The sequence below is a fragment of the Phycodurus eques genome, chromosome 10, assembly GCF_024500275.1.
Source record: "Phycodurus eques isolate BA_2022a chromosome 10, UOR_Pequ_1.1, whole genome shotgun sequence".
NCBI classification, from domain to species: Eukaryota; Metazoa; Chordata; class Actinopteri; order Syngnathiformes; family Syngnathidae; genus Phycodurus; species Phycodurus eques.
The window spans coordinates 4,244,535-4,271,322 of NC_084534.1; the positions used below are offsets into that span (position 1 = coordinate 4,244,535).

General features: G+C 40.7%; 1 protein-coding gene across 7 annotated transcripts in view; it reads left to right on the forward strand.

Annotated features, from left to right (window-relative positions):
- Positions 1–16,388: 16,388 nt before the first annotated feature.
- Positions 16,389–26,788, forward strand: part of LOC133409240 (band 4.1-like protein 1) — a 98,844-nt gene continuing 88,444 nt past the window's right edge. For 2 of the 7 annotated variants that reach the window (XM_061689004.1, XM_061689003.1), the window contains exon 1: positions 16,389–16,645. The gene's annotated coding sequence lies outside the window, so the exon portion shown is untranslated. The remainder of the gene's footprint in view (positions 16,646–26,788) is intronic. The other 5 variants (XM_061689009.1, XM_061689010.1, XM_061689007.1 and 2 more) reach the window with 4 other exon arrangements.

Genomic DNA, 26,788 nt, shown 5'->3' on the forward strand with positions numbered 1-26,788 from the left:
ATTTTACTTTTAAAGCACTTTTCATCCATCCATCCATTTTCCGAGCCACTTATCCTCACAAGGGTCGTGGGAGCGCTGGAGCCTATCCCAGCTGTCATCGCGCAGGAGGCGCGGTACACCCTGAACTGGTTGCCAGCCAATCAGAGGGCACACATAAAAAAAAAACCATTTGCACTCACCTTCACACCTACGGGCAATTTAGAGTCGTCAATAAACCTACCGTGCATGTTTTTGGGATGTTGGGAGGAAACCGGAGCGCCCGGAGAAAACCCACACAAGTACGGGGGAGATAAAATATTATAGGTATCATTATATGTATTATTGTACTATATATTTCCATAGTTAAAATCAATCACCTCACCCTTTATGGTTTATGATCTTAGCTGATTGTGAGTGTTTCCCCCGTTAGGGACAAAGGTATTGCAAAGTGTCACTATTGTTTGTATTCAACAAAACAAGCTTTACTTTCACTTTATGTGTCCCTTATTCATCTTGTGATTTATTTATTATTATTATTTTAATAACAATGAAGTAAGAATTATAGAGAACTAACAAACGACCATGTTTGTACACAGTTTACCCACAACCATAAATAACATTTGTACAAAAAAACAACAATAATGCTTTTTATCCTTTCCAATTCTGTAAATTATTTTTGAAAACATGCAAGACCTTTTATATATTTGTTGAGTTATTCAAAAAAAAAAAAAAGGAGTTCAATAGTGTGAAAAGGATCCTAACAGGGTGGAATTCCCAATCTTACCGCAGTAAATTTCAACAATAATTTGTTTCATGCTGCACTTAGTGCTGGTAGCCATTTCTTAACAAATATGTTAAATGTTTGATTTTGTATAAACATGCAAGTGGTTCAAACCATATATCAAAAAAATCAATAAAAAGATCAATAACTGTGTAAATGCTTATCAGCTGATGGTTCAAATGCATTTGGGGCAAGTGCAGCGTGACTCAGTTTTCAGATTAAAAGACTGTTGAAAAAAAAATCCTCAGTTGCAAAATAAGCCAAATAAATGCCCTTACTGATTAAAATTCGAAATTGTTACTCTATATATTGTACATTAGAGTAAATTACATCGATATGGATTTTTCCACTCACCACTCCATGCCCACTTATTTAAAGCTCTGACTCACTTGCTCATTGCAGATTGTTTCCATAAAAGATTCTCCAAGGATTGCTCTTCCATTGCTGACCCTTGACCTTCCTGCCTTGTCGTTCTTCTGCCGCCGATCTTGAGTTCTGCCGTACGTTTGCATGTACCCGTGGCTGTTCGGCATTTTGCTACAACGGCAATTACGTGTTCATGTTAAGAAGACTATAAACTATGATAAAATGTCTTCATAATAGGCATTATTTATTGATTGATTTTGTAAAATGTGAAAACATTTTCCAGGGGATGAAAAAAGGCACCAATAGCAAGGGATGGCCCCCCAAAAAAAGTCCAGATAGGAAATGCGCAGAGGGTTAGTCATTTTTCTTAAGGGTACGTTTGGAGAAGTGGATTCTATGATACAACATCAGTTGAGAGGAGAATTGAGTGGGATTTTACAAAGCATTGTATTTAGTTTGTTTAAAAAAAAAAAAAAAAAAAAAAAAAGATTTCAGGACTTTAAAATTTGTTTAGGATTGATTTAAAAAAAAAAAAAAAAAAAAAAAAAAAGAATGTCTTCACTGCTTACTCTTGTGTCTCATTTGTCATACTGTCCTTGCTTGTGGTTCCATTCGTGGAAAGTAGCTCATTTCGACACACAGAAGTTACAGAATGTCAAAATAACCAACTGTGGCACTCAACAAAGCAAAGTCGAACCAAAGCCAAACCAGCAAATTACGTGCATATTTGCATACAGTATGTGTTATACGGCTAAATAGCTTTAAGTTATTTTAGAGATCTGTAGTCATGAGGTACAGAGGCTGCAATTACATTTCTGTATTTAACCCACAATCTCACTTTATTAAACGGACATTCAGTGTGACACTGATTATCCCCCACTGATGTCTTCTGACACTCCAGCCTGCTCTCTGGCCCGCTGTGCGTTTCCCCCGCGGATTTCTAACGCACCGCATACACATCCTTTGGGGAGCTGGTTGGCCTGGGTGGGAGTGACGGTTGCAGGTGATCGTCTCGCTTCACCTCCACCAGTCTCCCCATTTTGAATGCACCCTCCCACCACACACAATCACGGCACAGGAATACTGGTTGCCAGTCGGGGACCTGGTAACCATAGTAATAGGGTGGGTGGTGTGTATTCACATTTCTCTTGGCTTGATTCCTGGAGCCTGCCCCCCCTTCGGTTGTATTCCGCAGGAAGCTGTAGGTCACCCCTTCCCTCCAATCCCCCCTCTTGGGTCCACACATTCCTCTTCTGGCGCCCTCGACTGTCATTGCTCGCGGTGGGCACTTAGCATGGGCTTGCGTTTGGCCAGCTGTGACCTTTTTTGGGTGGCAGCTGGGTCCTGAGTTGGGCCCTGTTAGTGGCCGCCCCCCCGTCCACAAATAAGAACACAATTTGACTTTTGTAACATTACTCGTGGTCAAATATAGACACTCTAACTATTGTTCTGCTGTGGTTTGCATCCCTAGTCCCCTTGTCCATTCTGTCCCTCTGTCCCCTAAAACCTTTTTCTGTCCGGATGCATTTTAAATAAACATCACTAAGCGGAACGGAAGATGAATGAATGAATGAGTATACAAAAAATAAAAAAATAAGCACAGCAAAACTGTTCCAGCACAAAAGGCATACAGAGCCACCATTCTGCATGGCCATGCAGCTGAACATCCATCCATCCATTTTCCGAGCCGCTTCTCCTCACTAGGGTCGCGGGCGTGCTGGAGCCTATCCCAGCTGTCATCGGGCAGGAGGCGGGGTACACCCTGAACTGGTTGCCAGCCAATCGCAGGCAGCTGAACAGGACAGGTTAAAAAAATAAAAAAATATCTCTAACTTGTTGTATGTGTTATTCTTTAAACTGTATGTAAACTTCTCGTTGCTCCTGTATATTGATGATGGGCATTTATACTTGAGGTAAAAGTGAAACAAATATATGGTAAACAGCTCCCGCTCAGTGGGAATGTGGGCGTGCAATTTAATTTTTCACTTATTATAATATAACCCCAATTCCAATGAAACTGGGACTTTGTGTTAATTAAAAAAAAAACAGAATACAATGATTTGCAAATCATGTTCAAGCGACTGCGATTGGCTGGCAACCAGTTCAGGGTGTACCCCACCTCCTGCCCGATGATAGCTGGGATAGGCTCCCGCACGCCCGTGACCCTAGTGAGGAAAAGCGGCTCAAAAAATGGATGGATGGATGGATGTTCAACCTATATTAAATTGAATACACTACAAAGACAAGATATTTAATGTTCAAACTGATAAACTGTATTGTTTTTAGCAAATAATCATTAACTTAGAATTTTAGGGCTGCAACACCTTCCAAAAAAGCTGGGACAGGTGGCAAAAAAGACTGAGAAAATTGAGGAATGCTCATCAAACACCTGTTTGGAACATCCCACAGGTGAACAAGCTAATTGGGAACAGGTGGGTGCCATGATTGGGGATAAAAGGAGCTTCCCTGAATTGCTCAGTCATTCACAAGCAAAGATGGGGCGAGGTTCACCTCTTTGTGAACAAGTGTGTGAGAAAATAGTCGAACAATTTCAGGAAAATGTTCCTCAATGTACAATTGCAAGGAATTTAGGGATTTCATCATATACGGTCCATAATATCATCAAAAGGTTAGAGAAACTGGAGAAATCACTGCATGTAAGCGGCAAGGCCGAAAACCAACATTGAATGCCCGTGACCTTCGATCCCTCAGGCGGCACTGCATCAAAAACTGGCATCAATGTGTAAAGGATATCACCACATGGGCTCAGGAGCACTTCAGAAAACCAATGTCAATAAATACAGTTCGGTGCTACAGATGCAAGTGCAACTTGAAACTTTACGATGCAAACCAAAAGCCATTTATCAACAACACCCAGAAACGCCGCCGGCTTCTCTGGGCCCGAGCTCATCTAAGATGGACTGATGCAAAGTGGAAAAATAGTGCAAAGTGGAAAAATATTCTGAGTCCACATTTCAAATTGTTTTTGGAAATTGGGGACATCGTGTCCTCTGGGCCAAAGAGGGGAAAAAACATCCGAACTGTTATGGACGCAAAGTGTTCCGGTTTTTGCCTTCCCCCTGTTTCATACACACCTGCTCCTGAGTGCATCTTCACCACCTGTGCCTCGTTCACCCTAATTACCCCTTGCATTTAACCTTGTGTCTCATTCTTTTTTGTCGCCAGTTCGTTGTGCCTTGTTGTTGCGTTCCAGCATTCCTTGTTTCCACGTTAAAGACTCACAGTACGACGAGACCCTGTTCCGATTATCGACCTCGCCTTTTTGCCTCACGTTTTTGGATACTGTTGCCTTTTTTGGATTGCCTGTCTGTGTACTGACCTCTGCCCGTATATTAAACCTCTCTTTTTGAAACTATCCATTTGTTTTGGAGTCGTGCATTTTTGGGTCGTATCCTCTGTTCCGTTCATGACAAAGCCAGCATCTGTGATGGTATGGGGCTGTGTTAGTGCCAATGGCATGGGTAACTTACAAATCTGTGAAGGCACCATTAATGCTTAAAGGTACATACAGGAAACATATGCTGCCATCCAAGCAACATCTTTTTCATGGACGCCCCTGCTTATTTCAGCAAGACCATGCCAAACCACATTCTGCACGTGTTACAACAGCGTGTCTTCGTCGTAAAAGAGTGCGGGTACTTGACTGGCCTGCCTCCAGTCCAGACCTGTCTCCCATTGAAAATGTGTGACGCATTATGAAGTGTAAAATACGACAACGGAGACCCCGGACTGTTGAACAGCTGAAGCAGTACATCAACCAAGAATGGGAAAGAATTCCACCTACAAAGCTTCAACAATTAGTGTCCTCAGTTCTTAAACGTTTATTGAATGTTGTTAAAAGAAAAGGTGATGTAACACAGGGGTAAACATGACCCTGTCCCAGCTTTGTTGAAACGTGTTGCAGCCATAAGATTCCATGTTCATGATTATTTGCTAAAAACAATAAAGTTTATCAGTTTGAACATTAAATATATTGTCTTTGTTGAGTATTCAATTAAATTTAAGTTGAACGTGATTTGCAAATCATTGTATTCAGTTTTTATATTTGTTTAACACAACGTCCCAATTTCATTGGTATTGGGGTTGTATTTTCATAGTCTAATTTGTGTGTACATAATTCACCATATTTGATACAGTGGGCTGTATCTAAAATGGTAAACTGTACAACATATCAGTTCAGTTGTTTGTGACAATTTGCCCTACATCGTCAAACGATTAAATATCTCTCCCAGTTTTTTAAAGGAATCGTTTATAGAATATGTACTCAGTGCATGTTTAACACTACGGGAAGTAGAATGCAACAAGCAACCGCTTAAGCCAGTGGATGTTTACTGTGGGTTAGTATATATGGTTTTTAGTCCCTCACTAATTGTTTTCTTTTTTTTTTTTTTTTAGAAATCTAAGGCTTTGGAAGTGGATGTGGAATAGACAAAAGTACAATAGTGTAATGGTGACCTCTAGAGGCTAAGAGTACAAATTCATGGCTGGCCTCAAGTTCATGGCATCAAACCTGGAGCTGCGAGTGTGCACCATCTGCATTTGCCTATTAAATTTACGATGGTGTGCATACCTGCAATACCACGCTTCAGCTACATCTACAGACCACACAAGTGTCGCGTAGATTCATTGTGGTGGAGCGAAGGCAAGAGGCAGGTGGAACCAAACGCACACGCGACACAGACAAGCCAAGGCAGTGGAGTATCCTCAAAAGGATTTAATTACAAAAATAATAAAAAAAGGCAAACGGAGGCATTGAACACCCCTCTGTTAATGAAAGAAAAACCCACAGTGGTCACCAAAATAACTTGAATCTGACAAAAGTAATACATAAAAAAATGATTAACAAATGAAAATCAGACGTTGCTTTTGAATTGTAGTTGAACAGAATTATTTCAAATGATTTCAATCCATAGAAAAGATTGAAAATATGTTTTAAAAAAGGCGTGTCTTCTAATTAGTGAAATGAAAATTTCATGAAAATAAACCAATGAAAATCAGACATTGCTTTTGAAATTTCGGAATTGTTTTAAAAAACAAACTCATGAAACTGAAGGTACCTGCATGATGATGGCACTTGGAGAATAATAATAAATAATAATAATGATTTGAACTGACCACAGGGACTCGTTCAAACATGGTGTGTCCTCTAATTAGCATCACAGGTGTCTTCAAACTTGTCAGTGGGCTTATTTGAAGGGTGACAAGATGTGATATATGCGTGTGTGTGTGTGTGTGTGTGTGTGTGTGCGTGTGCGTGTGTGTGTGCGTGCGTGTGCGTGTGTGTGTGCGTGTGTGTGTGTGTGTGTATAAGGAGAGAGGCGGGGTACATCCTGAACTGGTCGCCAGCCAATCACAGGGCATATATATAGACAAACAACCATTTGTACTCAGATTCACACCTATGTACAATTTAGAGTCTTCAGTCAACCGGCCACGCATGCTTTTGGAATGTGGAAGGAAACCGGGGTACTCGGAGAAAACCCACGCAGGCACGGGGAGAACATGCCAACTCCACACAGGGAGGTCGGATTTGAACCCATGACATCAGAATTGTGAAGGAGATGTGCGAATCTGTCGGCAACACTATATGTGTGTGTGTGTGTGTATATATATATATATATATATATATATATAGTGTTTTTACAAAATCTAAATTTAAACTGTATTTTTAATTTCATAAGTACCTGTGGCTAAAATTGCCAATAGCCTTTCAAATATCCACACTTTCTCCTTTATTTTTGAGACTGCCTGGCTTTGTATTATTTTAATATAGCTATAGCAGCCAGGGAAATTTGTTTCCTCCTTGGCAATCGTGCCAATTGATTGCGGTTTGATCAGCAATAACGAGTCGTTGAGTGGTTTGTCTTCTCCAACAGTTACCAATCAGAGCAAAGCAGTTTCCCATATTCAAATTAAGGAGAGCAGGGATCCAATCAGAGCAAAGCTTATTTATATATTGAATAATAATGAAACATCCAGTTGCCTCATCTGCCAGGCCTTTTGGACTAGAGGAGGTGTGTCAAAATCAAATTCACAGTGGGCCAAAATTAAAAACAGGGACAACGTCACGGGCTGAACTCAATATTTAATGAAAAATCACTGCGATGTGCATATTTCCCTTCTCTGCAGAAATGTAGCATTAAGGTTTATCATATGACAACAAACTTACATTTTGCTTAAACACTGAATCTGGAATGAACAAACTTTAATATGAGAAACATGAGAAATCAAATTTGCGATAAAAGACCTCAGTGGTATTTGTTTGTTGTTTTGTATTTAAATGGATAACATGAATTCGTCTCTCTCTCTATCTTCTATTTATCTACGTCCAACTACCTTTCTTTTTGATGTAGATCTTTTTTCAAAGGCCAACAACAAAACAACCCCAAAAAATAAGAATGTCCTTCAATAAAAATCCAAACTTCAAACTATTAACAGTCCCACCCTAGGAGTTGATAAAGAGCATTAAAAAAAAAAAAAAAATTCAATGATTTTATATTCTTTGTTACAGCCACGTTGCTCCGCACACGACAAACAGGTCTGTCTTTTACTTTAGTGAACAGATAATCTGCCTCCCATCTGTCTTGGAAGTTAACTGTTTTCCATCTTTCGTTTGGCCATTTTTGGGAAGGGGAAGTGTAAATTTGCCCAAGGAGACTGGTAGCAGAGTTGCTAACAACTGCAACAGAAAGGGAAGGGGCGCTCGCCGGTCTAGACTGATGGGCCAACACACCAGCAAAGCATTCTGGGATTTGTATTATTAGTGGCGCATGTGCTTTATACTGGCGGGCCAGCTCTAATACACATTTGATATGGTCTTGCGGGCAAAATATAATTACATCGTGGGCCAAATTTGGTCCCCGGGCCTGAGTTTGACATATATGGACTAGAGGTTGACACAGGAGTGGATTTTGACACCTGCTCCTTTCCACTCCTCCAGAGATTAATTCGCTCCCTCCCACTCCCAGAGATTGATCCCATACCCTCTGAATCCCGAGCCAAAATTTTACAGAATCCCCCCCCCCCAATAATTTTTGCTCCCAGTCCATCCTGCTCCGTTTGTATTAATGTCTTGAAAGTCACTGGAAACCTATCCACACCCATCTACACCCTTTGACTTTTGTACCCACTCCTGCCCAATCCTGTGATTAATAGTAAAATTCCCTCCAATCTCGTGGGGGATTCACAGGACCCAGTGGAAATCGCCAAAAAAAGCTTCCGTTTTGGACCACGTAAAATAGCTTGAAAAAGGGCATCCTGGGCATTTCCAACCCAAATTTTCCTTCAAACCTGATTAAAGGACATCAGAGACTATAAAAAAAAGAAATAGGTGTGGCATAAGATAGTTGAGACTAAATCAACAGCTCTATTGCTAGCCTAGAAGTGCACTTCATTTTTCCTTAATTTCTTCAAGATGCAATTTCACAATCATTCAACACTGACTCAAGTGACGCAAGTGAACCAGATCATTTTAGTGAGTGACACAGAATAGCCATAAACTGAACCGAGTTTACCACCACTACTTAGAAAGCACACATCATTTTCCAAACTTAAATAGACATCATTACTGTACATGTATGTGCAAAGTGCATTTAAGAGCACATTATTAAGAAACTAGGGATTATAGTCAAACCACGCTGATTAAATCCATAAAATCGGTTAAACAGCAACTCAAACCTTTAGTTGCTGCTTTCTGGTGCTCGCCATTTGAAATAAAATCACTTAAGGAAATCAAAGTCCAGCAACAGCTGTGCATCCAGATAGTAGTTTAGATAGTAGCAGTCTTAAAGTTGCTGCCTACCTGAAATTTGTAGGTTATAGTGGTGAATTGGGTCAATAATTGGACTTTGACTGAGAATTGTTTTCATTCATTCATTGTTTTATCCTTCCAACCGCAACCTTTGCCACTGAAAGCAACGACGCGGCAATGATGTCAATGCTTGATGTCATCACTTTCTGCCCCAATACAAATATTCACTAGCTTGTGACCAAAGTTGACATTGATGGCAGCGGTGCCTCTATTGTCTTAAAGAGCCAAGATATTGCCGGATCCGTAGCAACAGGCTATTGGACACATACCTGCCAAGCAAAAGGGTCACCTGGTTCAGGATGTCACGGCATGTTTCCTGTGCAGCTGTGAGGTAGCTGCTTGGCCTCCTGCAATTATCAGAACTAAAATGCATAGTGGAACATGACAGTCTGCTTCGCCTCTGACCCCGGATAATGCGCAGATCCTAGTCAAGCCTAAATTATAGGGACCATGGGAAGAAAGCACTGAAGCTTGAGCCCGCCCATTTAAAATAAATCATCACTTCATAGTTTTTGTCTTTGTTTCTGGAGACTTAAACTTGGACTTTCTTTTATGACAGGAGTTCATTCACTTTATCTTAAATTGCAGATATGAAATAGTTATATGTGTTCTTTTAAAAGAGTTTTGAAATGTCCAAAAAGCCAAATAAAGTTGATACAAGTTCATTAATCATTTTGACACATCCCTTTCATTTATTGAAATATTATGTCCTTGTAAAAACAAACTGTGTTGTTTGGCTGTTCAAATGTCTATGTTCTTTACAACTGCATTTTGATAACACAATTCATGTTTTAGCCAGAGTGCATTCCACCACCTAGGGAAAGTTCATGTGATGGTGGAACAAATGGAAAGAAGGAAATAGCCCTGTCCGGGTCAGCAGATAGCAGGGAAGGACAACAGGGTAAAAGCATCAGACAGGGAAGAGACAGGATGCGCTTGATGTCCTCGGAGCCCTTTCCAAAGCACTGGCAATCAGCAGTAGCTGGATGCAATTTATCATTACATGCCAAACTTTAACATGTCAGGAGGACAGTGGTTTGTGAGCCATTTCAATAAACCACAGCTGAATGCTAACAATGTGAGACCATTTTTGTGTTGCTTTAATATGTAACAAATAAACTATGTAGCCAAATGTTGCTACAGATGTTCAACATTATGAAATGACATGGGGAAGATCCGGCCTGGGCCACACTAGATGGACTCAATATGTTTTTATCTTTGCCATGATTAATTTTTTTCATCTTTTTTTCTTATTTGTTTCTCCGTCTCTCTGACTGGAATAAATCTAAAGGTGAATATGCCAGGAAAATATGACAACGGAGACCCCGGACTGTTGAACAGCTGAATCTGTACATCAAGCAAGAATGGGAAAGAATTCCACCTTCAAAGCTTCAACAATTAGTGTCCTCAGTTCCCAAACGTTTATTGAATGTTGTTAAAAGAAAAGGTGATGTAACACAGTGATAAACATGACCCTGTCCCAGCTTTTTTTGGAACCTGTTGCAGCCATAAACTTCTAAGTTCATGATTATTTGCTAAAAAACGATAGTTTATCAGTTTGAACATTAAATAGCTTTTCTTTGTAGTGTATTCAATTAAATATAGGGTGAACATGATTGGCAAATCATTGTATTCTGTTTTTATTTATGTTTAACACAATGTCCTAAACTTGGCGGCACGGTGGACGCCTGGTAAGAGCGTCAGCCTCACAGTTCGGAGGACCCGGGTTCAATCCCCGGTCCCGCCTGTGTGGAGTTTGCATGTTCTCCCCGTGCCTGCGTGGGTTTTCTCCGGGCACTCTGGTTTCCTCCCACATCCCAAAAACATGCATAAATTGGAGACTCTAAATTGCCCGTAGGTGTGACTGTGAGTGCAAATGGTTGTTTGTTTGTATGTGCCCTGCGATTGGCTGGCAGCCAGTTCAGGGTGTACCCCGCCTCCTGCCCGATGACAGCTGGGATAGGCTCCAGCACGCTCGCGACCCTAGTGAGGAGAAGCGGCTCAGAAAATGGATGGATGGACAATGTCCCAACTTCATTGGAATTGGGGTTGTACTCCAATATCAGTGACTACAGGGGCAATGAGGCCCTGTTAAAAAAAAAGACTTCAATGCCACTAATTGAAAATACTCATCGAGGGCTCTGTCAGTCAGACCCTTGAAATTGCAATCACTTTTCTCCTCATTGTATCATATACTTTTAGACAATGTGCCCGTCTACTTTGAGGCTTAAACTAATGCTTTCAAACTAGTCTTCTTCAAGATTGCACTTTAAATACAAACATAGATTTGTTGGCGCACCTCAACATTTACCTATCAAAATGTATAAAAACATTACATTATTTTTGTTACAGAAGACCATAACATTTCATGTGTTTGAGAGATGCTGTTAAAGCTATTAAAAAAAGAAATTACCATTAGGGACAGTTTATGTATTTTCCCAGGTTCCTTTATTGATTGTAAGCTTACCAACTCTAATAGCTGTAGCGTTATGATTTCTCTCCTACACAGAACATGCTTGGATTGGCTATATATCATATGCCCTGCAAAAAAACATATATAAATGCTAACAAATGGATGGAATGCATTTATCAAAGTCAATATGTACCAACATAAAGTGAAGCTTTTGATAGATGACGGCTCAGTGGAACATTAGCGTGAGACCAGATTACATTACTTTGTTTCCAGTAATGAGCAAACCTTGTCACTGTCACATTATCACTCATGGGCAAAGTGGTCATTTGGAATTTCGGGACAACTCCTGAATGGCCGTTCCATTCTCGGCCGAGTTGGCCCATGTTTTTTTTTTTTTTTTTTTTTTTTGTAATTCAATAAGCTAAATCCTGCATAATTTTCAATAGGGGCACTGTTAAAATTATTTTACCATGGTGTAGATGGGAAGAGAAACGGAGTAAGGGTTATTTTAAAAGGAAGAGTTAGCTAAGTATGTCACAGAGGTGAAAAGAGTATCACATCGAGTTCTAAGCATCCCAGACAGAGAGAGAGTCGTGAGTGATGCAGATTGTTGGAAGGAAACAGGGGCAAAAAAGACTGAGAAAGAACATCCCACAGGCAACAAGCAAATTTGGCAACAGGTGGATGCCATGATTGGGTATAAAAGGAGCTTCCCTGAATTGCTCAGTCATTCACAAGCAAAGACGGGGCGAGGTTCACCTCTTTGTGAACAAGCGCGTGAGAAAATAGTCGAACAGTTTAAGGACAATGTTCCTCAATGTACAATTGCAAGGAATTTAGGGATTTCATCATTTACGGTCCATAATATCATCAAAAGGTTCAGAGAATCTGGAGAAATCATTGCATGTAAGCGGCAAGGCCGAAAACCAACATTGAATGCCTGTGACCTCCGATCCCTCAGGTGGCACTGCATCAAAAACCCACATCAATGTGTAAAGGATATCACCACATGGGCTCAGGAACACTTCAGAAAACCAGTGTCAGTAAATACAGTTCGTCGCTACAGCCGTAAGTGCAACTTGAAACTCTATTATGCAAAGCAAAAGCCATTTATCAACAACACCCAGAAACGCAGCCGGCTTCTCTGGGCCCCTGCTCATCTAAGATGGACTGATGCAAAGTGGAAAAGTATTCTGTGGTCTGACGAGTCCACATTTCAAGTTGTTTTTGGAAATTGTGGACGTCGTGTCCTCAGGGCCAAAGAGGAAAAGAACCATCCGGGCTGTTATGGACGCAAAGTTCAAAAGCCAGCATCTGTGATTGTATGGGGCTGTGTTAATGCTAATGCCATGGGTAACGTACACATCTGTGAAGGCACCATTAATGCTGGAAGGTACATACAGGTTTTGGAGAAACATATGCTGCCATCCAAGCAACGTCTTTTTTGTGGACGCCCCTGCTTATTTCAGCAAGACAATGCCAAACCACATTCTGCACGTATTACAACAGGGTGGCTTCGCAGTAAAAGTGTGCGGGTACTACACTGTCCTACCTGCTGTCCAGACCTGTCTCCCTTTGAAAATGTGTGGCTCATTATGAAGCGTAAAATACGACATCAGAGACCCCGGACTGTGGAACAGATGAATCTGTACATCAAGCATCAGTCCATCTTACTTCAGCTTGGGCCCAAAGAAGCCGGCAGCGTTTCTGGGGGTTGTTGATAAATGGCTTTTGCTTTGCATAGTAGAGTTTCAAGTTGGACTTACGGATGTAGCGCCGAACTGTATTTACTGCCATTGATTTTCTGAAGTGTTCCTGAGCCCATGTGACGATAGCCTTTACACATTGATGTCGGTTTTTGATGCAGTGCCGCCCGAGGGATCGAAGGTCACGGGCATTCAATGTTGGTTTTGGGCCTTGCCGCTTACATGCAGTGATTTCTCCAGATTCTCTGAACCTTTTGATGATATTATGGACCGTAGATGATGAAATCCCTAAATTCCTTGCAATTGTACATTGAGGAACATTGTCCTCAAACTGTTCGACTATTTTCTCACGCACTTGTTCACAAAGAGGTGAACCTTGCCCCATCGTTGCTTGTGAATGACTGAGCAATTCAGGGAAGCTCCTTTTATACCTAATCATGGCACCCACCTGTTCCCAATTCACCTGTTCACCTGTGGGATGCAGCTTGTGAATGACTGAGCAATTCAGAGAAGCTCCTTTTATACCCAATCATGGCACCCACCTGTTCCCAATTAGCCTGTTCACCTGTGTGATGTTCCAAACAGGTGTTTGATGAGCATTCCTCAACTTTTGCCACCTGTCCCAGCCTTTTTGGAATTTGTTAAAGCCATAAAATTTTAAGTTAAATAAAGTTAATGATTATTTGCTAAAAACAATATAGTTTATCAGTTGGAACATTAAATATCTTGTCTTTGTAGTTTATTCAATTAAATATAGGTTGAACATGATTTGCAAATCATTGTAGTCTGTTTGCGGCACGGTGAACGACTGGTTAGAGCATCTGCCTCACAGTTCTGAGGACTGGGATTCAATCGCCGACCCGCCTGTATGGAGTTTGCATGCATTGCACAACGTTCCAACTTCATTGGAATTGGTGTTGTATTTAATTAGTGCACAAAATGAACCATGCATCAGTCTCACACTGTCCAAAGAGCAAAACCAATGAAAATGCAACTTTTATGGGACTTTTCTGAGAAACATGGAATGAGCACTTCATTTGTCTCAAATCCTAGCAGCCAATTCAAGGCTGTTTGTGAGGTCTGATTGTGCATTGTGTTTACGTGTTATATCATGTTATTTGCATTAATTTTAAACAAAACAAGTGAACTAAGGAAGGCTTATTCTCAAAGCCTTCCATCTGCTACAGTCTGAACCTCTGTTGGCTTGGCCTGGCCTTCCACCTATTATAGCCTGGACCTCGGCTAGCCTTAGCCTGGCTTTCATTAATCATTTCTGGTTTGGCAATTAAAACCACGTTACCTGCAAGCAGTGAAAGGCATTGGGTCGGAGAGCAGAAATGAACAGGATGTGACCACGGAGGACCAGGTAACAGCATTTCTTCCTAGCAGGAACGCTGACATAACTTGTGATATTCACACATGCCACCCTCTACCAGTTAAGATTAAGGAGAAGCCCACCATACCGGCAATAATTATTCGTTTTACCAAAAGAAAAAAGAAAATGGATCTACAGACAGGGAAAGAAATTAAATGGCACAAACATTTACATCAATGTGCACCTAAAGAAAAAAAAAAAAAAAAAAAAGCAAAGATATCGAGGAAGGCAAGACAGCTAAAAAAAAAAACAGGCCAAAATTCAGACCAGTTGGACTGTCAACTGTAAGGTCTTTATCAAACCAAATGCTGTATCCGAGAATTCAAGTGGGGTGTGTACTCGGCTCAAATGGCTCAAATTGAAAAATTTGACAGTCTCTCATAGCTTGATTTTCACATTGCTCTCTCGTTGCAAACATTACTCGTGACGGAATTCGAACCAGACAGATCCCGATCAGACGCTGCTTGCTAACAATGAAAATTGTTGCTACTATACAGAAGAATAATTCAAAACTCCCATTAAATATGACTATAATATATCCAGTATCCAATTTAATATAAGTATTTATGCAAATGTTCAAAGTGGAAAAGAAGTCAATTAAAAAATAAAAACCTTCAATGTCATCGCTGTAACAGAAAAAATGGATATATAGAAATTTCTTCATGAAGGGATTTGGGTTTCATTCATATTGAAGAAGGTCTCTCTCACAAGGTTCTTGATAACTTGTCAATAACCATCAATGATAAAATGGAAAGTTTTACTATTGAAATAGAATCAGTGAGAACTTAACTCCAAAAGGAGTGACCACCCTAGAGTTAAAATGGAGAAATGGCGTGACAGTACCCCCTCCCCAAACCACCGGCTCCTGACGGCCCGGGAACCCCCGGCAAAGAAGTGGAATGTTATGCAATGGCCAAGTCAATCACCTGACCTAAATCAGATTGAGCATGCACGCATGCATTTCACCTGCTGAAGACAAAAACTGAAGGGAAAATGAAGAACAAGCAGATTTGGATGTAAATGCCCTCCACTTAAAAGCCAAACGTCTACAGTTTGAGTATCGTGTCAAAATGTCACTGCCGCTGTGAATGACTCCGATTGTTTAATAAGTACATTTTATATTTAATTGTGATGTGCTACTTGTTGCTTTGTCATACACTTGGCATCTGTGTATGTTTTCATGTCATCAGATTTTTTATATATTTAAAAAAAAAAACCTAAGTGAGGTCAATTAATAAAAAATAAATAAATAAAACCAATGAACAAAGTTATTTTGTTTGTTGGTATAGATAAGACTTAAGCAATATACACATTACATGTTTTATTTAATTATGAAAGGACCATGCATCCAAATTAGAAGCAAAGTGATTAATTAAACCTGTGAGCGCGAGAAAGTTAACCGAGAAACTCAGATTGTCCTCCAAAATAACATCTTGATCTAACAAATAGGTGCAAATATCTGCACAGTATGTTCGCGCTTCACAAAGTGGCTCCTTTAAAAGAAAACAAACAAACAAACAAACAAACAAACAGGCAAGTGGTTGCATTGGCTTTTGTGCTGCTGCTGAATCCAATGACTTGAATGAATGGTAAGGCGCTGAAGGTTGTGATGTTTGACTCGGTGATGCAAGCAAAGGGAATGTACTGACGACATAGCGCCTTCTTATGTAACGTGGGCTAGCCTTTTAAATATTTCATTTAAAAAAAAAAAAAAAAAAAAAAAAAAAAACAGGGGAGGTTGAACTGAAAGCGAAATGAAACCTCGCCCCTTCGCCGTTTCACGGTGCGCAACTATTGACACATTCGCGCAATACAGACGGGATTGTAGCACATTGTTTGCACCGTCATCTAAATTGTGAGTAGGCCAACATAGCTGCACATTTATTGGGTGGGTGGCGGGTGGGAGAAAGAAAGACCGGTTTTACGCATTTCACTCAAGTGACAAAACTGAATGCATGCGTGCGTTTCCTTCCTGCCTCCCTCCATCCCTCCCTCTTTTTCTCTCCTCCTCCTCCTCCGCTCTCTCTCTCTCTCTCTCTCTCTCTTTTCACCGGCAAAACACGCACGCACGTACACGACACGCGCTGCTGCCCTTCTTTCTTTTTTGGCCATACGGGGGGAGTAAACGCTGAGGACTGACTTCACCCGTACGCAGCATCCACCCTGCCCTCCTCCCGGATGTCGTTCTAACAAGGTATGTTGATTTCTTTATTATTATTATTATTATTTATTTTAATTGTATTCATTTTTTATTTTTTTTTACCTCCCCATGCACCCTTTCGTTCATGTCGTCATAATATCCGCCTTCTTTGACGTGAAATCTTCCGGGCGAGTTGTTGCCAGCCGCCTTGTTATTTACGCATAATATCAACACACGTGATGTCGCCGCTACGCAAAAAAGGGAAACGACCTGACAACGTGCGTGGACTTTGGCTTTGCTTGCTTATCGACCTCTACTGGAGGAGGAATGAATGAAGAATCGGGACGCCTGTGTGTGCCCACTCGGCCCCGATGAGCGTCGACATCATCATGCGGGCTCTGCTGTCGATCGAGTTGCGTGCAGCTTCGCCGATCAGCTGTTCGGGTGTGCGCCTAAGCCTGTCGAGCGCACCCGCTGAGACGTTGCGAGCAGCATACTGTGGGAGAAATTGCATTTGCTGCGTTTGCCTGCACGCTCAGGCTTGTCTATGTGTGACGCCCAATTGCTGTAGTGCTTTTCGTTGGGTGTGCTTTCAACTTGATCTCTATGCACAGAGGTTCTCAGGGGTTGAGGGGAACATATGGGTCATGCTCATATCATCATTGGATCAATAACAGTCAAGACATGGCCCACTCAGTTTCCCTTTGAAAATCCATTCATTTTATTGACGAGGATTTCAATTATTGGCACTTGTTGTCCATTAAAAGCTCATCATTGTTATTTCTAAGAAAGAAAGAAAAAACAATATACCAAAAGTCACATTTTGCAAAGTTTTAATGCCAAAATATCGTTAACGTTAGCTGTCCAAAATGAAGTTTCATGATTTGCAACACGTTTTCTGAAGATGATAATTATATTATTGCATATACAGTTTATGATTTTTCTCCTATTGTTCAATATGCGCTGTTAGACATTCCTGTAAATTCTACAGTTATGTACCACACACCATACAGTAAAACATCTAAAAGTGATTTTACAATAATTAACTACAGTTTCCACTGCATCATGGGATTTTATTTGATGTCACGCAGAGAGTTATTGTATTTTATAACAGAAGCCACGTGACTCCCAGCATGCATTGCACCATGAAATGTTGAACCGTTGCTGTAATAAAGATTGTTAATCCCTAATGTTCAGGAACAATCAAGATTAATGTAACATGAATAATGTGTGTTTATGTTACCCGTAGTTCGTTGAATGTGTGTCTTATTTGAGCCTCGCGTTACATTGATCCATTCATCCATTTTCTGAGCCGCTCCTCCTCACAAGGGTCGCGGGCGTGCAGGAGCCTATCCCAGCTGTCATCGGGCAGGAGGCGGGGTAGACCTCTGAACTGGATTGCCAGCCAATCGCAGGGCACATACAAACAAACAACCATTTGCACTCACATTCACACCTACGGGCAATTTAGAGTCATCAATTAACCTACCATGCATGTTTTTGGGATGTGGGAGGAAATCAGAGTGCCCGGAGAGAACATGCAAACTCCACACAGGCGGGGCTGGGGTTTGAACCCCGATCCTCAGAACAGTGGGGCAGACGCTCTAACCAGTCGTAGACCGTGCCGCCGCCTGCGTTACATTTATGTTGCACTTTATTTTCATGAAGCCCTTGACTGTGGGTTGTGAGTGATAGAGTGACATCCCGGTCAGGCCAACTGCAATGCAGCGAGTTTACGAAATCACTACAATCAGTCCTTTTAAAAGCTTTGGTCAAAAGATTAGGTCACTGAATCATTCAAGCGCTTTCTCATTCACTTCACGATTCAGCCCTGAGTTTCATGTTCACTCAACATGTACACTGAAGGACTATGCGTTGTGGTTGTCACATACTTTAAACTCGGAAAGGGGGGGGGGGGGGAGATAAAAAAAAAAACAACCAAAAACCTGTGGGCTGCGATTGGCTGGCGACCAGTTCAGGGTGTACTCCGCCTCTCATTAGGCCGTTCACTTGGAGAAACGGATCGCTAGTAAAAGCTATCCCAGTGAGGACGAACGAATAAAATCAATCACGAGTACGTTCGTTGCGTAATATGTCGTTCCTTGCACAAACGAATCACTCGTAGTACTAGTTCACAGTGAGCTTCCATATGGTTCACGCAGTGCAGGAGAATTCACTACATACGAACTACTACGTCTCTCCTTGGCGATCGCCAGTACATTCGTTTCAGTTCAGCACGATCACTAAAATGATTCGTTCTTTTGAACGAAACGTTCGCGAACGATGCAACACTAAGCTGCATGCAAAGTGAAGATAACCTATTACCGGGTGACTGATCAACTGCATTAGGTACAAGTGTGAACTTTCTTGTGATTACTCAAGTTGGCCTACTTTTTCTGCAAGCCAAAATAGCTCCCTTTTTCCTTGTGTGACTCATCAGCACCACAATTAATAAAAACATTGATTTAAGAAAAATATAGCAACGCTCTGTTTCTAGTGTGTGATGTCAACCAAAATCCCACGATGCAGTGGAAACCATATTTAATTAAAGTATGACCATTTTACAGTATTTTACTGTACGGTATGTTGTAACTATAACTGTTGAAATGACAGCAATGTTTACATGTAGTGTAATATATGTTCCCAGCATGGATTGTAATATTCATGTCTCCGACAGTGTTTAATCATTTCGGCGTAAATAATGAGACACAGATATAACAAGAGACACATGCGGGAAAATACGATGATACAAGAAAGAGAATGATCATACAAATCTTTTATGTAGAAATACTGAACACGAACAATGTGGCACCTTTGTAGAAAGGGGTTGTTGAATATGCTTCTATTATACATGTGGGTTTGGTAGGAGCAGTATGTTTCTCTCTCATTGTAGAGGTCGAGAAAGGAGCCAATCGCTTAATCGGAGAATGTCACCTGATTTCGGTAAGCTAATGAACTAGTATTGAGCAAATAATGATTTACAGCTGGCGTATAAGCACGATGTATCAAATGGTGCATGACTCCAGAATCCAATTCAGACTACTCACCTCCCACTTTTTTTCAGGAGATTTTTTGACAGTACTGCCAACAGTGTTGCCAGTAAGTTACTGTAAAAATCCTATAAAATGTCTAAAAGTGTGCCTTTTCCATGGACGCTAACACAAATACATCTTAATGTCTTCAAAGTTACTTTTTTTTTTTTTTTTTCCGCATGGGAGACATCTACGCATATAAAACCAAGGTGGCGTACCAATTGCTAAATTCAAATTATTTTTTTTTTCTTGATGGTTATTGATCAAATTATATGAAAATGACTCACATATGCATAAAGATATTGGGACAGCTGATGATTACAGCTCCAGTATTATGAAAATGGTCACCTCTTCGTGGCTGGAACAGGTTCTACGCTTATGAGAAGATTTTTAAACAATAATTTAATGTGGGGCAGCTCAGTGACAATGTCCTACCCCCGGCTTGCATACGTTTTTTTTTTCCAGGTCCTCGAGCTTCCTACCACATTCCAAAAGCAAAGACTCTCAATTGCCCATAGGTGTGAATGTGAGTGGGAATGGTTGTTTGTTTGTGGCTCCAAACTGTACCCACAAAGTTGGACATAGAATAGAATCGTCTAAAAATACTCATTACATTTTGTTGCACATGGGAACAAAAATGTGGAGAGATGGATACATCAGCTTTGCCCTTGCCCTAATGTTGGTACAGTCCTGTACAACAATGAGCATAGAGTAAAACCTGCCAGCAATCCTGTGCTTTTGATATGCAGACCCCAATCATGCTATGCTGTGCATGCTCTACTGGGTCCCTTTGTTAAATGATTAATTTCATTGCCCAACTGCTTTCTTGTCAGATAGCAACACACCCACACGCCCACACCCACCCACACACACACACACACGTTGTCTGCTGCGTCAGCTTTGCCTCGTCAGCATGCATTCAACTCATGCATCTAACAGCCAAGAAACTTGGCAGCAGCATCTTTTCTGTATGCTCTTCAGCATCTCAATGTACTCCACAACTGAACACAGTGTGAAGCGTCAACATGAATTTGACTATTGCTTTGTTATGGCTTTTTCAATATTTTTTTTTTTTATTGTACTCTGTGCATGCATTTGAATACCCAAGTGTGTTACTAGGGTTTCCCAAAACACTTAATCTGCCATTCAAATTATGACATATACTGTATGAGGTTTGTTTTTTTGCGTGCACATACAGTCACACACCAGAATCTTACTTGGTTTCTAATGTTCCTGTTATATACTGCATGCATGGCACATTTCACATTATAATTCAAGATGTGCAAAATATTTTTAAATGTCAGGTGTAGGGTTTCCTCAGGCATACTGTATTTGATGGCTGTATGAGTTTGCGTCACATTCGAAGGCAATTTATCAATAAAAACGTCATTTCAGTTGGTTTCAACCTAGTTTGTGGGTCTGGCATTGCAGAAGGCTGCAAATGCACAGATACTCTCACCCCCCCCCCCCCCCCCCCCATGCGGCAATGAGATAAACCTTAAAACTTCCTTGAGTGTCATCCCTGCTTGTGCAGCTGACGTACTGGAAGTAGGTTGCCTCTTTGTGGATAACACCATGTTAAAGCTTTGCTCTTTCATTTGAATGCAGCGTTCATGCTCACTGCCCATAACAAAATCTCAGATGGATGCAATAGATAATCTGTATCAAACATTCTTCTTCCAAAGATAACAATGCTCAGTTATGCTCTCTACTATGTCTTTAAATACTTTGTATTATCTTCACTACATGGTAATGTATACCATAATTGTACCCGGGGGATAATATAGATGCACTTTAATCCTCCCACTGTCGCCCCTTTCATTTGAGTTGTTGGAACATTTGAATAGCAAGTGACAGTAATGTGCATTTAGAGGGCGGAGCTAGAGGTATTGTTTAGTCTTACCTGTTGTGATGTCACAAAGTACTGCCAGAAGCTCACCCCCTTCCCCTCATTTTCACAGAAACATGGTGCAAACGCACCTTTAAGATTTTACCGTGTGTGATTTAATTGCTTTCAACAAACGCATTTCAGAAACAAATTTCAATTTTAGTATGTTTCATCAGATGGCTTTAAATTTTTGTGATAATGACCTGGATCAGGAATTCAAATTTCGATAGTTTCATCTTGGGAAAGGTTGTGGCTCAGTAAGTTACTTAGTTGCATTCTCTTTTCAAAGGGAGATTTGTTTTTAATAGACAGCTCTTATATTGAATCTAATTAGATTGTCAAGGATTACTTAACGAAGTGCCCAGTGAGTGTATATAGCCATGTAATTAATTGTGAATTTGAAATTTAATAGCGCTGAGACTGACAATGCATGTATAACCCACACATCGCCCCCTCCTCAGAGCTCATGCTGTTGCTGTCTACTTGATCAAGGCTTTAGTTGTAGCAGTGGTGTTTATTCACTAGCTTTTTTTTTTTTTTTTGCTGATTACCTCTTTCAGTCTGTTCAGTGGATATTCAGAAGAAAAAAAAAGATGCTCTTCCATGCTTTATTTCTTACCTCTGACTGATATCTTTATACAGCGTCAGTGTTTTTCAGAGGGGGGTGGTATGGAACTTTACCCCAAGCAACAGCGGTAGCTCAAATAGTCGGATGATTGCAGTGAGTCAGCTGGTTCTCCCCCACCAATTCTCCTTTCTGTTGTATACCTACAGTCGTTTTCTCAACTCTCTTTTCGAGTGCTGCCTTTGAACAAACCCTCAGACTCGCAGGGATGTGCCCATCATGTTGTTGGCTGTCTTTGATGTGGTGCACCAAAGATAACTCAAAAGAGCTGACTTATTTCCGCCCTAGTCACAGTAAGGCTGACTGTATAAGCGGTATAGAAAATGGGTAGATGCGAAGAATGTTTTCAATGTCAGTCCAATGCTGATCTTTGTATGCTTCAGAATATCTAAAGGGTGCTGAACTCAGGAAAATACTGTACAGTATGTCAGTGAGTGGGTCCCACTGACCTGTATTCTAAGAATGCATAATTACATGAAACGAGACATTCAAAGATTAGTCACATTGCAAATCATGCAGTTGCTAAGCAAACCATGGAGAAAAAAAATGTACTCTTGTAGTAAAGTGTGTTTACACTCGCTGATGTGACTTTGAAGGACAATGGCCTCATGAAGATACTGTCAGTGAATGGAAATTCACACCTGTTTCTGTTGTTCTGTGACGATGACATATGGAGCAATACGGATGCGATGCTTCTCTGACCCTTATCCTATCAGATCAAAGCTCTCAGTGTTCACTACAGCAGGTGCAAGATGGTCCTCTGATTTTGCTCAATACTTACTATTGACCTGAAACAAACAAATAAATAAATAAAAAGTTCATGGCGGCATTGTTTGCTGCAGATGACGAGATACACAGGTGACTCCCAGTCCCGTTTGACCTGTCATGCTTCTCAACTTGTCAGACAGGTTAGATAACACTTGCAGGCATCATGCACCGCGTTCTGTACACTCAGTGTTGTTCTACAGTCTTCTGTCTGTGCATGCATATGTGGCTTTTATTTTTACTTGAACTTTTTGGGTAAAAATATACCACTATACTATACAAACACTATATTGCCCAAAGGATTCGCTCACCTGCCTTGATTCACATATGATTTTAAGTGATATCCCATTCTAAATCCATATGGTATAATATGATGCCCTTTGCAGCTATAATAGCTTCAACTCTTGTGGGAAGGCTTTCCACAAGATTTAGGAGTGAGTTTATGGGAATTTTTGCCCATTCTACCAGGAGCATATTTGTGAGGTCACACACTTATGTTGGATGAGAAGCTCTGGCTCACTGTCCACTCGGGTGGAGGGCAGGACTCTGTGCAGGCCAGTCAAGTTCATCCACACCAGACTCTGTCATCCATGTCTTAATGGACCTTGCTTTGTGGTGCACAGACATGTTGAAAGAGGAAGGGGTATCCCCAAACTGTTTAACTGTCCAAAATCTCTTGGTATGCGGAAGCATTCAGAGTTCCTTTCACTGTAGCTCAGGGGCTAATATTTTGGACATTTCCAACTTTGTGGGAACAGTTTGGAGATGGCCCCTCCCAGTTCCAACACGACTGTGCATCAGTGCACAGATCGAGGTTCATTAAGACATGGATCAGAGAGTTAGATGTGGATGACTTTGACTGGCCTGCACAATCCTGACCTCAACCCTATAGAACACTTTTGGATGAAATAGAGCGCAGACTGAGAGCCAGGCATTCTTGTCCAACATCAGTGCGTAACCTCACAAATGCGCTTAAAAACAAAATTCCCATAAACACACTCATAAACTTTGTGGAAAACCTTCCCAGAAGAGTTTAACTTTTCATAACTGCAGAGGGTGGACTGATGTTATATTAACCATATGGATTAAAAATGGGATGTCACAAGGCAAGTACTTATACACAATGTAGTGTATCTTCTTCGTTCTTATAAGTGATACTGACACTTTCACACATGGATAACTAAGCATTCGTCTGTTTTTTTATTGATTGTTTTTTTAAATATGTCCTCTACTGGATAACAAATCAGATTTAGTTGTAAGCATTTGGTTTGGGTTGGCCTGGTTTGCTAGAGGCCAAGGACTATGAAAAGTGGGACTGGTTGCTTGAGATGTGCTAGTTACTGTATCTTTACAAGGGGTGGCCTTGACCAAGAAATTGAACTTGCAACTGCCTGGGGCAAATCCACAGCATCCTCATTGTGCATGAGTGTGTTTCTGGGTTGTCTAATGTTCTTGCTTGCAGTATGTTCAATAATTCAATATAACAATTTAATTTCACAATTTTCCTTTTTTTTCCATTTACACCATGTCTTTAAAGTGACGTACCCTTACATTATTACAGTTGTTTTAAATCATGTGCTGTATCAGTGGGACAAGTTTTTGATGCAACCTCACATTGCTGACTTTCATGCAGCTAACCTTGAATCAGTTCCCACGCTCGGTGCATAAGCTCCAGCTCACCTATGACTGAGAATAAGGTAAATCACAGAAAATTGATAAATGGGTGACTGGATGGATGGATGGTCTGTCTGTCTGTAGCTCGATCCTTTTTGTGTTGAAGTACACAAGTCTTTATGTGTTACTGTTATGATGTACGTTATCCCTGCTTGCCTACGTTCTTTCTTGGACACTCTGGTTTCAGTCTAAAAAACACACATTTTCTCAAAGAATCTAAATGACCTGTGTGTCTAAGTGTGACTATAAATAGCTGTTATCTCTTTGTGTCACCCGTGTAAGTGACCTTCTGTCCAGGGTGCACTCTGCTTTTCACCCAAAGTCTGCACAGAATAAGCAGTATGCATTATGAATGAATGCATCCTATCTTCTAGGCAGTCAGTTTTTGTTTCCTTAAGTGAATGAAACTCCAGTTAAAAGTTTTATGATGTTATTGTTGTTGTTACATTATGATATTCAGTCAAATGCAGACTGACCTGCAGTATTCCATTTGGAAATGGCATTTGTAGCTAACAGAAAAAAACGACAACTCAAACAAACAAACACATAAAGGGAATAGTCACTGTGCACCAGTGCACAAAACAAGGTCCATGAAGACATGGATGAGAGAGTTTGGTGTAGATGAACTTGACTGCCCTTAACAGAGTCCTGACATCAACAGGATGGAACACCTTTGAGATGAATTATCGTGGAGACTGAGAGCCAGACCTTCTCGTCCAACATCACTGTGTGACCTCACAGATACGCTTCTGGAAGAGTGGTCCAAAATTCGCTATACACACTCCTAAACCTTGTGGACAGCTTTTTCAGAAGAATTAAAGCTGGGTGGACCGACGTAATATTAAACTTGTCACTTCAGGTCATATGTAAAGGTTGGGGTGTAAATACTTTTGGGAATATTGTCTATCTATCTATCTATCTATCTATCTATCTATCTATCTATCTATCTATCTATCTATCTATCTATCTATCTATCTATCTATCTATCTATCTATCTATCTATCTATCTATCTATCTATCTATCTATCTATCTATCTATCTATCTATCTATCTATCTATCTATCTATCTATCTATCTATCTATCTATCTATCTATCTATTGTATTCATTTCATCTCATCTCATCAGGATGCCCAGGTACTTGAAATTGGGGACCACTTCCACAGCCCCTCCACTGATGTTCAGGGTGGGAGGGCGATGTTTATTCCTCCTGAAGTCGACCACTATCTCCTTGTTCCACCTCCACCTTGTATGCAGATTAATCCCCATTGGTGATGCATTCAACTACAGCTATGTCAGCTGCAAACTTAACGATGTGACAGTTCAGATTTTGTGCTGTACTGTCATAAATCAAAGAAAAGAACGGGGCTTAGCCAACAGCCCTGAAGAACGCAAGTACTGATTAAGATGAAGGAGGTGGAAATGCTGTGGATCCTGACAGTCTGTGGTCAGTTGGTTATAAAGTCCTGCACCCAGCTGCAATGGGAGGGGCTCAGTCCGAGTGTGTGTAGATTCTCCACCAGTGTGCTTGGGGTGATGGTGTTAAAGGCTGATGTGAAGTTTATGAAGACCATGGGAACATATTTGACCTTCCTCTCCAGGTGTCTGAGGCAGGTGTGGACCACTGAGGAGATGCCAATATCAGTGGAGCTATTTTTCCTGTAAGCTTTACCGTGACCTTGAGAAGCCTCCGCACCCCCGCGCGACACCATTGCAGGCCCTGCCACCTCACCAAACACACTTATCTTTGGAATTATTTACATATATTATAGTTTGGTCGTGAGAATATTGGAAAACCCCACATTACAGTTGCCAGCACATCCCAAAGTTCAGCACCTGGGAGAGAGGAAATAAGGTTGTACAGTATTTCTTTGTCTTTATTTTCATTATTATTTTTTTTACTTTGCCTGAAAGCAGTGTGGGGCAAAGCTGTAAAAAACAAAGTCTGTTGGAGTGACATGTGCTGGCATCATATAGTGATCCATTATGACATAACGTGCAATCCAATGTAACGCAATTGACTATTTCCAACATTTACTACTTACTTCTAATAATATATATATATATATATATATATATATATATATATATATATATATATATATATATATATATATATGCATGCTGGAGCCTATCCCAGCTATCTTCGGGCGAGAGGCGGGGTACACCCTGAACTGGTTGCCAGCCAATTGCAGTTATTTATTTTTAAAACAAG